We start from the raw sequence: 13,193 nt of genomic DNA, 5'->3' as shown, positions 1-13,193 counted from the left end.
TTATGAGATTCTGATCTAATGCATGGCCCCACATTGCTAGATTATATGGATCCCCAGTGCCAATTTACCTAAAGGGCTTATCTTCACAAGATCCTCCTCTACAATTTAAGTTGGCAACAAAAGACAGACTAACATTTACTTCATAAATAAGGATGTCAATTGCTTTCATCTGTATCTCCACTATAGGAAGAGAAGTGCAGATGGAGGTGGTCCATTTTTAAGGACTTTTGGAAGCAGGCTACATCTCTACTCAGGTGGCTCCTTTTATGCACTTTTATTCAACATTTTAGCCAATTGCATTGTTTTTCTTTGTATTTATTGTTTTAATGTATTATATTCAGTGCCCTGTTTAATTCTGAAGCTCCTGATTTTCATCAGGAATGGGCCAATAATTCTGCTCTGCCAGCACAGTTTGAGAGTTTGTGGAGTTTTGCCCACTCCATGTTCTGCTTAGTGTGTGGAGGTCTGGCAAAACTCCACCAACTGTTATGTGATGGAGTTTTTTCTCACATGCAGCTCATCAACATTAAGCTGGCAAGCATGAGCGAGAGTTTGCGTCCCCTAGAGCGACTTTTGGGCAATAGAACTCCTTCTGGCGAGTTTTTGAGAAAACTGCCACTCAAGTAGAAAATATACTTGAGCAGCAGAAAGAAGCAGTTCCCTTTGGTGTGCTGCGTAGTACAGTTTGCACTGATTTTACAGTGCATTACAGGCTCACAGTGCTAAAGATCAGTGCAAGCAGTGCGATAGGCCCGAATTCCATCTACTCGTGGAGCTCCATGGAATCTCACTGAGTTTCAATGTAACTCCACAGAAGTCTGCAGAGTGAAACTCCGTGAGTTTCGCCAAGGCCAAATTTTTAAAGTAGTGGGGGTGCCATTTTGAAGGCACATTGTAGTTGCATAGCTCTCTAATTATATAGCTACCTCTTATACAAATACTCCTCCAAAGGTATCAGGTTTATGCCATTAGTGGGCTCATAGTTATTATTTCCTTAATAAGACATTTACCAGCATGTTTTGATCTTTTTTTAATGTGGTTAGTGAACAGAATCTTACTTGGAAACACTAGGTTAAAACATTTGAATCTTATTTAATTACCACGCAAAGGCATAATTTACTCTTTGAGGAAAGAACATTTTGCAGCACAATTATATAGCATAGGGTAGGAAAGGTTATGAGAACTTTCCAGAACCACCACTAGGAGGGGATGACAAAACCAGATATGTCTTTAAAATTACAATCAGCAAACTTTAATAGCACTTTGGTGGATGAGCAACTTGAGTTCTTGAGAGGCATATATTTTTTGGGAGGTGCATAATGAGAAAGTAGTACATTACATTGATGCCTTGGTAGGTGTGCTGAAAACATGTAGATTTGTATAACTGTGTGATTTGTTGATTCGTTTTTAAGATGTGCAGGAATTCCAGCACCCAAGAAAAGCTTTTGACAAAAAAAGAGCATAAAGGCGCTATAGCAATACCTGAGGAGATGAAATTGCTCTGTAAACAAAAAACATTAATAATGAAAAAATTAGTGGAAAAGAGGAAATTGCCCGTATGCTCAAAATATCTTCTTTAATAAAATAATTTCTAAACTCAGATATTTCTGCTGTGATAGCATGATGCATTTTGCCAAGTATTTTGCTTCTTACAAGGGCCTCGGTGCACAGGAAATGCAGTACAAAGGTAATTTTGCCCATTTGTGTAGAGAAACCGAGGCTAAACAATTCTGAAGAAAATAATCTTTTTTTAATTCAATTGTGATGGAAAATAAGTAAACTTGCCTAGTGATAAAATACCTTTGGAAGGATAGACAGTGAGTGCTATGGCTGACTCATGGTCCCCTTATACCTTAGTTAGTAGTCAGATTTTCAATCATATCTTCTAAGTAGAGGCAGTGGCGTAGCGTGGGGGGTGCAGGGGGGGCCGGCCGCACCGGGCGCAACATCTTGGAAGAGACTAAGGGGGTTATTCTAACTTTGGAGGAGTGTTAATCCGTCCCAAAAGTGACGGTAAAGTGACGGATATACCACCAGCCGTATTACGAGTTCCATAGGATATAATGGACTCGTAATACGGCTGGTGGTAAATCCGTCACTTTTCCGTCACTTTTGGGACGGATTAACACCTCCTCCAAAGTTAGAATAACCCCCTAAATCCACAGGTTAGGGGGCGCAAATTACTTGCCTTGCCCCGGGTTAGGGGCCGCAAATTACTTGCCTTGCCCCGGGTGCTAACAACCCACGCTACGCCACTGAGTAGAGGAGTATGCTTTTGAGATATCACATATGAATCCTGGAGGGTAGAACAAGTATGTTAGTCATGCTTTTATCCTTTAGATGAAGGTGTGCTGTAGAAAAAGTGTATGTGACAAAAAAGGATCGAATCTATCAATTTGGAGGCTAAACAATTCTGAAGAAAGGCATAAAGTAGATTTTTGTTTCAATTCAATAGTCATATAAATAGGTGGACTGGCCTAGTAATGAAATACCTTTGGAAGGGCAGACAGTGAGTGTTATGGCTGACTCATGGCGCCCTTATTCCTTAATTAGTAGTGAGATTTTCAATCATATCTTCTAAGGAGAGAAGTATGTCTTTGAGATAACTTATATTAATTCTGGAGGGTAGAACAAGAAATGTTAGCCATGCTTTTATTCTTTAGATGAAGGTCTGCAGTAGAAAAAAAAAAAAAGGTCAAATCTGTCAACTTGGAATCACAGAAAGAATTAAGTATTAAACTTGACCCAACCTAGCCTAACTCGGTTCTTCTAATAGACAGATGATTATCTCAGACTGGTACTGGTATCAATGATGATTTGCAACATGTTTTCAACACCAGAAACAAGTTAACCACAAGCATGATCACCAAGATGAAATCCAACTGCTCCAAACTGAACTCGGACAAGACCGACGTGGTGGTCTTCAGGAAAGATGACTCACCATGGGACTTCACCCGGTGGCCCACAGACCTCACACTCAAACCCATGCCTTCCTCACAATGATGATGATGAATTATCATAAACAACAAATTGGGCAGGACTGCCCAAGTCAATGCAGTGGTCTTGTCCTGCCCCAAGGATGCTGAAGAGAATCTTCAAGTGACTAACGTGCAACACCAGGAAAATGATCACCCAAGCCCAGTATCACACTCAGAAAAGACTAGGGAACATACAGTGATAACAAGGTCACAAGAAGACTGCAGATACAAGCATGCACACTTCAAACTCCTCTCCCACACCAACAAAGCACTTCACAATATAGTTCTGCCAACCTGAATAGCAACATTCATTTTTACCAACCTTTCAGACAAATTTACTCTGCCTGTGTCTCAGTAGCACACAACCCACACATACATAAAAGCAGGGTTGTTGCTATACCTTCTCGTACCTGGCTTCTAAAGCCTGGAGTTTCCTCTCCCCAACACATCAGAGCCTCCTCCTCTTTGATTGACCTTTGCAAGAAGCTGAATAAATGCCTTTTCGAGTAAGTCTTCCAGGGCATGCCTCACACACCAGCTACAGCTTCCCTGAATACACTCATGAGTGATTAGCACACCATAAAAACACCAATAGCATCACATAACAGACAAGTGGAGTATGTCAAAGATTTCGAACACCATATCAAATTGAGAGACAGAGCTGTTTCTGTGACCCACAACATTTGGAAAAATCAAAGGTTTAGATGGTTTGCAAGAAATCATTTTGGCAGCAAAAGCAGGGAGCGATGACCTATGAATATGCATCAACTTGTGAAATTTAAACTTTTGGAAATGGGAAAACCATTACCCCTTGCCCAATGCTGCTAAAATGTTAAGCACAATTAGGAAAGACTGATGTTTCAGTGCTATGATGTTGTAGACATTTCTGACTTCATTTATCCTACCTTTTGGATCCTTTACTCTCTGCAGCATGCCATTCGGGTTGGCGTCTTCAGCAGATGTGCTTCAATAGACTGTGCAAAAAACATTTTGATGGCCTATCAAATGTTTCCAAGATGCTAAGCTGATCTCCGGAAGAGATGTGGAAAAACATGGCAAAATCTTGAAGAGAGTTTTTAGTAAGGTTGAAGGTGGCAGGCCTGTTGTGAAAGAGAGGGACACATTAAATTAATCTAGAATCTCTGACATACCTAGTACATTTGCTATCTAAGAATAAGGTGAGACTGAAATTTGACTTCGTAGAACCTGCTAGAAAAGCACTATATCCTAACAATAAAGGCAAACACAAGCCATTTGTAGGGATATGTAAATACCCCTAAGTCTTTTTCATGCACTATAAGGCCAATGAGAGTTCTTCTGAAAAACAGAGTCCATTTCTTTTGTACTGATAATTGTCAAGAAACATTAAAGAAAGGCAAGCATGTAATCTGTAAAGCCCCACCACTGCGAAGCTCCAATATCTCCAATAACATCATCTGTACTACTGATGCTAGCTGTAATCAATTAGACACAGCCCTGACCTATGTTTTTGGTGGAAAAGCTTCTATGAACTAAATTATGGTATTGCACCATGTGTGTATGTGTGGCATAGAATGACTGATCACTAGATAACCAGCTACTCCTTCCCAAAGGATGCTCATAGGGACCCATAGATCCTTACAAAAGCCACTGTATTGGGGAGCATGGCAGAAATATGTTGATCATATTTAGGGCTGAGAAAGGGATAGTAACTCCATTTAGCCCATCTTCTTTAATTTGTAATCTTGTCAGATGGACCCTGTAATAAACACTGATATGGGCACTGCCTGCGCAATTTTGATCATCAATTCATATAGACCCTACACCCTTTTCCTTAAAAAATTCTCCCTTGTAAGGCAAAGGTTCTACAATGCCCGATCCTCAGAGGATCAGTAAGAACTTGATGATGAAGCATGTCACTGAATAACATTTAGTGAGTGAGAATTCTATTTAAGAATAGGGTTAGTCTCTTAGAATGAATGGGCTCTCTTCACATGATCCCAAGTTGACTCTCTTTTGATTGCTACATAAGGCAGGAAAATGCCAACTTTTTAATTACTTTTGGGATTTTTCATTACAATTCCGAAGTCACCAAACATGAATTGATTACTTACTCCCATCTGGAAATTGTCACCTACTAAATGTAATAAGGTAACTCCAATTTTAACCTATGGGAGAGGTAGGCATTCCAGTAGTGAAAAACAAATGTAAGAGTTTTTCACTACTAAAACGTACATGTCCCACATTTTAAATTAACTACATGCTGCCCTGTGTGCTTTCCAGGGCTTACCCTAGGGGTGGCTTAAAAGCATTATGAAGAGAGACTTGAGACAGACAAAAGGTTTATTTTGTGAGGTTGAAATGTCAATTTACAACTGCACACAGAGGCCTCAATGGCAAGCTTGAGACATGCTTAGAGTGCCAGTTATGTGGGTGGCATATTCACTGTGGTAGGCTGACTATCATCATTTAATTTACAGGCCCTGGGCACAGGAAGTGTCACTTTGTTAGGGCCTACAAATAAATTTGAATTCCAATCAGGTTTAAGCCAATTCTATCATTCTTTAGGGGCAGAGAGCACAAGGACTATAGCACTGGTTAGCAGTGGTAAATGATGCAGAGTCCTAAAGCCAGCAAAAACAAAGTCAGCTAATCAATAGGGATTGAAGTCAAAATGTTAGGGGGAAAACCACGCAACAGATGTCAGATTTATCACTTTGATGGTTGGCCAGACAATTAAGATTTTCCCTTAACAATTCTACTGTTCTGGAATAAAAAGGGATTAGAAGGTGATAACTGTCTCAGAAGTTAGAAGTTTGTTTATACCAAAATTTCTAAGGAGTGTAATTATTGATCTTATACATAGGGGGCATTTAAGTATGAGCCTTAAAAAGCGAAGTGCCAGTTTACAACATTAGTCACAACACAGGTCACAGTATTAGTGGTCTGGAATGGTATGAGTACATTCTAGTACATTCAAGGACGTTTAGGCATGCATAGCCTGTGCAGCTAGTGGCAACATCAGGGTAATGTCAGCGTAACACAGGATTAATCTTTTCTTAAAGTACTAAAAAGATTGTTCTGAATATCATGGATGAGTGAGTGGAAATGTAACTAATGGGAATATTGTGTTTGTAACAGGTTATTCTCTCTAGAGGTGGGTTTATACTGGTATAGGGTTCCTAACCACAATATGTGGAGCGTTACGATTGTAGTTGAGGACATTCCCATGGAAGTCATTATAGACACAGAAGTACAAATGGTGTTCAATATTATGAAACATTTTTGTGAAATTTCTGTGACACATCTCAGGGCATCATTATATTTTCTGAGAGCCAACAGGTTAGTTCAAAAGTTTGGTAGACAGAATAAAATAATATTTGCATTTGGGCAGTTATTATAATGGGTTATGGGGAAGGTGATTTCAGGAGATGGTTTGGGTATACACAATTTTACCATGCTAAGTTCTGTGATGAGTGTCTCCCTATACCTCTTGCTCAAATGAAGGCAAGCAGGGATCAATTTCACATTGTGTTGGTTGGTCAGATTAGTGGGAATTAAATGGTGGTGAATAGCAATACTACAAGGAATCCAGGTTGAAGGTTCCGGGGTAAGACAGTGGGTGGAAGGCTCAAACATATTAAATACATTTGTTTGTAATTGGCGTCCTGGGGTCCCTGTACTGCAGACCCATCAACTGGGACCCCAGTTACTCTTTTGCACACCTGATTTTCAAGGTGTAGAGGGATAACAGTCCAGGATTCCGTAGGGGAGGTGCTGTGTGCTAGAGACTGAGCAATTCAATAATCAGCAAGAAATCACTATCCAGCCATTGACTTTTCTTATTAAAACACTTTTTTTTTTACTCATTACTAAATAATATACACAAATTAACAAATTATTACAAGAAGACAGATAGAAATACTGATGGCGATACCCTGAAAAGATCTTTGCAATCAACAGGGAACACACACTGAAGGAAAATCCCAGTGGTCTACTTACACCCTAAATGTACCTTGGGTGCCGTGCAGCGGCAGCTTCACTAACAGTCTGCGTACTCGAAATATCTGAAATCTAAAAACACAGTACCCTCCCCATATGGCCAACACAACCTAGGGGGCACATTTTCAAAAGTCAAGCCTACTGGCTTTGCTAGACTGTGACTACAATATTTTAAGGCAAACCATAAACTCTACATACAATGCAAATTAATATAAAAACATTTGAAGATGGTACCCTCTTTTATGACATTCAACATTCTATGTAATGAGCTACAATCATCACTTGGATGGCAAAACACTCTTCACTGTTAAATAGATGGCAGTGCATAAGTCTTTTTTGTAACTCTAATCGGACTATAAAGCAACCACACTATCAAAGAAATAAAAACACAAAATATGAAAGTCTCCGCATGTCACTCTTTCTTTCAGCTGGGTGACCTAGCATGACCATTTAAAGCAAAGTTAGAAGTCCCATGAGGATATAAGGGTACCCACCACTGCTGTTTGGTAGTCCCAACAAGTTAGCGAGGTTCTGGTACTGCTGCTGCCATTCCAGGGCACTGCAAGCCAAAGGTGCAAATATTTACACAACACGTGGCCTTATGTTGAAAGTTCCTCCTAGCTGCTCCAGTCATGGTGCTCCCTTTAATGCAGGCTCTCAACTTAACTTTTTCCTTTTTCTTTGTCTCTAAAAAAGACAGTTGGTGCATTTCCATTTTATTTTTTTCAGCAGGTGAGTGCCCATACCCCAAGCTGGACATCAGCAACATTCATGGTGGATGCCAGAAAGGGGTCCCATACCCTTGCAACCTCAGATGACTCTCGCCTGCCTGCATTCAGATCCAGGTGTGCAGATGGGGAAGTCATATCTCTTTCCCCTCCTGTGGTCAGTGTGGGTGGCAACTGATAGGCTGTGGCTCCCTGTACACATGGACACAGAGAGTGTGGGACATACACTATGATCCTCTGAGGGCTCGGTCCTCTCCCAGGGCTCCTAAGAGAGGGGAGCATTAGTGCTACATCCGTGGGGTGCTACCCCTCCCTGAGAAATCTGAAACTCTAGGACTCTAAGAATGGGGATCCCTATCCTCCCTAGCTGATTCTTCCCCCTCTGGGCACTTTTTGGTCCCTGGGTATATTGATGAAAGGGAAGACATCATCACTCTTTCTGCTTCTAATGATCTGCACACAGCCGTGGGCTCCTAAGGATTAATTTCAGGAGACTGATGGACAAATCTGGATATTCTGCAGCACTGACAGTTGGAGGACCAGGCATGGAAGAACTTGCACAAGCAGGCCACCAATATATTGTTTTCTTGAGCCTCTTTAGACTGTTTTGACAGGGCTAGTTGTGTTTTGGTCCATGTGGTGCAGTCCAGTCGTTAAAAGTCAGTGCTTAGGCGTCTTAATATTTACAATTTGACCATTCTTATTAGAGTGCTCTGCCACTGATGAGGGAGAGCCCGGGGCATGCCCTCCAACAATTGTAGTTTCTCATAGTTAGTTTGATAAGATTTCTTTGTAGCACCCCAAACTTGCTGTTCTTTCTGGGTTTTGTGTAATCTCCATGACCTAAGACTTCCTCAGCAGCAACCCATGGCCCTCAAGGCAGGTTACACTCCTTGCCTGCACTCCCCAGGCCCCACAGCCTCCTCACCACTTGCAGAGTACCTGGCAGTTAAGATAGATGCAGGCGTTTTCCTCCAGGGGTAACCTGCACAGAACAGCTATAAAACCATTCCAGGGGAATCATCATCACAAAGGTTCCCGGTTAGTCCACCCTCTACTGTCACCAAAAGGAGCAGACAGGACTGTCATCCAGGCATTGGAGGCAAAGGCTCAACAGAATCCAACTAGGTACAATTACAGAATGTCCTTTCACTCCAGATGGGAGTTTATCCACAAATGCTCCATCTGCCATTGTCTTCTGGAAATTCCATTGCCTATTAGAATTATCTTCTTGTTCAAGGGCTTAAAAGTGGCCTAAAGAGTTTTAGAGATTGGACATCCCAGCCCAATCCAATGATATAACACTATTGCTCGACCCCCGATCTGTCCTCCTGCCCTACATGATGGGATTTTTGAAGATGGCAGAATCAACCCTTGGTCAACCACAGCTTCCTCAGAGCTGTTAGTTCTGTTACAAATGACTCAGCAAGCAGGTCATTTCCCTCTAGTACTTCAAAGGAGAATCCCTCCTGTGAGTTGTGTCAGAGATCAGGTTGCCTCTCATTGTTTATCTGGACAAGGGAATGCCCAAGCACGTCAGCAAGTATTGGCAAGTGAAGGTTAATAAGCGCATGAACATTTTTCCTCACCCTTTTATTAGCCCGGGATATTTAGTTTAATCCCCTCCTGAGTGGCTTTTGTGAGGAGATGTTGATCCTTCTGCTGGCTAGCAGAGTAACTAACTTGGCCCAACTCCTTAGTTCCAAGCACAAATCTCATTGCGGGATTACGCAGGAAAAAACTGGAACACCCAAATTGTCTGTAGGAGCGTAAATATGCTACAAGTAAAATTATACTAGGAATCAAGATCTTTGGTAACCTATAGAAAGTGATGTTAAATTAAGAAATAATCGACTTTTGACATGTGGGGCCTGGAATCACCTATAGGCCATAAATCTCTGTGGCCAATGCACTGTATTTAACCTTTCTGCCATCTCCAATTATTTTTACACATCATAATATCACACCAAACTCTTTTCAAACTGTAATACAACCCATGTGATAGGTGAGATCTAGTGTTAATGTGGTATTTTGGCATTAGATGAACCATCAAGAAAATGGAACAAAGGACTGGACTACATCAAGACAGAATTAGTTCCTGCAATTCTATGATTATATTTTGATCAGTGACAGCCCTACTTCTGTTGTTTCACGTATAGGTTCACATCTCAGCACCCATAGCGGTTCTTTCTCAAAGTCCATGCTGCAGACAGATGCTTTAGCGCCATGCTCAAATGCTTTTTATTGTGGCAGCTCGTGCCATACATTAACTAGCCGTGCATCGGATATTTCCTCCCGGGTACCACCTATATGAATTAGTTTCTTAAAAGCCCTCCTCGGCTTGTGACTGTGAGGCTTATGGCCCTACACAAAATGCTATTCTGTTTCTCAATATCGTGAAATTCCCTAGAAATGTTGGTGTTGACTGAGTGTGGAGCGCTTTCCTCTTTCAACTTCATGGAGACATGTTTCTCCAAGCCACCTGTCGAATCAGGGGCCTCTTTACCACCATCTTCAGTGTAAGTGACGTTCCCTCACACTTTAAAAATGCCAAGAGTGCCTGACACTGAATTCTTCTTCCATTAACTATTTTCTTTCTCTCTCCCTGGTTACCATTTCTTAGCTTTCATAGGATAAGTGACCTTCTGCCATTTTTCACCGTTAGTGTGTCATGCTTTTCACATGTGCTTCAACATGGTAGTACCTAAATCCTTCTGACGAGGCCTCTTAGGCCACTTACTGTTTCATGTATGCTCCACACATTAGATCTTCTACACCACTAGACTCATTCGCTTTTTGCTGATCGACCGGCTAAAATACCCCATGTAAATTTTTATCTTTTTAATTGCCTTTTTATCATTTACTGTAAATAAATAAACTAATGATGAATCATTTCCCTATTACCTTTGTAGGTTCGTTGGGTGACGGTATTCCTGCTCTTCCCATAGTCCAGATTATGATTCATCTACTTTTGATGGGATCGAAAAGTCGATGTCGGTATTGGAAATAATTTGAAATTCTACCACACTGTGTTTGTTCAACAAACAGGGTTATTATTTTTCAGACGTTGTTTCGCCTGCAGTTTGTTTACACCAATGATTTCTCACTTTTAATTAGTTGTGCGATCATTAAACCACTGAGCACCTATGAATGTTTTCAATTGCTAAATGTTCTGATTTCTCCTTGTTATCATATAATTAAGTTAATAATGTTGCAGGATTTTTTTTTAGTTTACGCTATGTTATTTTTTAGTTTTCCCTATACATTACTTTAGGAAGACTTTGCAGTCTGGGTAGAAATCTTGGATTGGTTCCCAGTGTACCCCAGCAGAATTACCTATATTACGCCAAATTATGCTAGTTTATGCTGGCATGAAACAAAATTCACCCAGGCTTGGATGTGAGCCATGTCTGTAATGGTATGCTGTGTCAATTTACCAAAATGACAACCATGAATCCGATGAGGATCTACAACCGTCCACGATCTCTGGACCAATAGTAGAAAGCATGCTAGCAGAGAAATACATCTTAAGGAAGAGAGTGAGAGATAGATGTGCAAGTGTTCTTTGTTACTGGTTCAGCAGTAATGTGTCTCTCACATCGGAAAAGGTGTTGATAAATTGATTGCATTAAATTCAGATTACAGCACAGGGTAATTTGATTACTGAAGGATTAGTAACATTTGTAGTCAGAAAACAAAACAGTGAAGTACAAAGGCTCAAAGCAAATTTGAAGGAGCGAGGTCTTGATGTGAACTGAGATTGGAGCAAGATTCCCATGCATCTATGCAAAGCTTGACCCTGAGCAGACTGTATGGTAAAGGGGCCTTGTATACTGACTGCCACTATTGACTCAGAAGTGTTGTTCCTAGAAAGTGTTTTGGCGACTGCGGGCCAACGGTCTAGTCTTTGTGTATCTGGGAGTCCTTCCGTCTGTCTTTTCACCAAAGATTTAAGGGCCAGATGTAAGAAGCCGTTTGCATGGTGCAAACTGCGAAAATCGCAGTTTGCGCCATGCAAACAGCCTTCTGCGGAGCACATTTACAATTTGCGAGTCGATACCGACTCGCAAATTGTGAAGACGACTCGCAAATAGGAAGGGGTGTTCGCGTTCGCCAATGCAGTCGCAAAGCAATTCGCAGTTACCACCAGTGTCACACTGGTGGTAACTCATTCGAGAAAAGGGAAGGGTTCCCTATGGGACCCCTTCCCCTTTGTGAATGTTCCAAAAAGGTTTTTTCAGAGCAGGCAGTGGTCCAATGGACCACTGCCTACACTGAAAAAACGAAACCAAATGGTTTTGTTATTTTTTTTATTTTGCAATTCGTTTTCCTTTAAGGAAAACGAGCTGCAAAAAAAAACAAAAAAAAATGCTTTATTGAAAAAGCAGTCACAGACATGGAGGTCTGCTGACTTCAGCAGGCCATCATCCTTGTGAGTGCAGGGACTCGCTATGGGGTCGCAAAATGCGACCCACCTCATTAATATTTATGTGGTGGGTCTTTGCGACCCCATAGCGAGTCGCAGACGGTGTGTGAGACACCGTTCTGCATCAGGATTTGCGATTCTGTAATTGCAAGTCGCACCAACTCGCAATTTCAGAATCGCAAATTCTGATCTTGCTACATCTGGCCCTAAATCTTTAAACTTTAGGATACAGCTGTGTTTCCTCCCAGCTTTACAAGTACTTAGATCCATATTTATACTTTATTAGCACCGCATTTGTGCAGCTTTTTAATGCAAAAACAGCACAAACTTACAAAATATAAGTGAGTTTGCGCTGCTTTTGCGTCAAAAAATGACGCAAATGCGGGGCTAAAAAAGTATAAATATGGGCCTTAGTGGTGTGTGTGCAGGTTAAATCTTGACGTCCATACCCCTATTCCGGACATGCTGTCAATCATGAGCTTCCACATTGACAAACCAGTTTCAATGGTTCCATACTTGGCTCATCTTTGATAGTTTGGCCTGATCAATAATTGAAAATCTCAGAGAACGTGCACGTGAGTGATCTGCTTGCAAATCTAACCACAAAACCACAAAATAAATAATGGTCTACTGCCATATCACATTTGAGTAGAAGAAGAAAATTGCCACGCATATCAAGAGAAATGGCTATTAAGATCAAGGGTCATGACTGCGAAAAACTACTGCATTAAAGTATATTACAAAGGTGAAAATAACGAAAACTTTGTTCCAGTGTGTTAACATGGGCATCGGTACCCTTAATGAATGCTTTCTGGTGCATAGCAGGTAGAAGCTGAGATTTTGCTCCTTTGAATGATTCTGCTTGAACACATACAATGCAACTCTGGGTTCAACATTTTTTAAAAGTTTAAGCAGTTGTACTTAGCTAAAACTGCAAGCTTGCAAGACCTATTCAAAAAAATTCTGTTCTTCTGAATAAAAGTTGTAAATGTGTTTTCCTGGAAACAGAACCCCAAAGGCTTTATTGCAATGTCCCCGACGGCTTCTCCAAGAAGCTCTGTGTACAAGTTGTGAGCAGGA

Source organism: Pleurodeles waltl, chromosome 2_2, assembly GCF_031143425.1.
Source record: "Pleurodeles waltl isolate 20211129_DDA chromosome 2_2, aPleWal1.hap1.20221129, whole genome shotgun sequence".
Taxonomy (NCBI): domain Eukaryota; kingdom Metazoa; phylum Chordata; class Amphibia; order Caudata; family Salamandridae; genus Pleurodeles; species Pleurodeles waltl.
The sequence above is the reverse complement of the archived record's forward strand: the minus strand, read 5'-3'. Positions refer to the sequence as shown.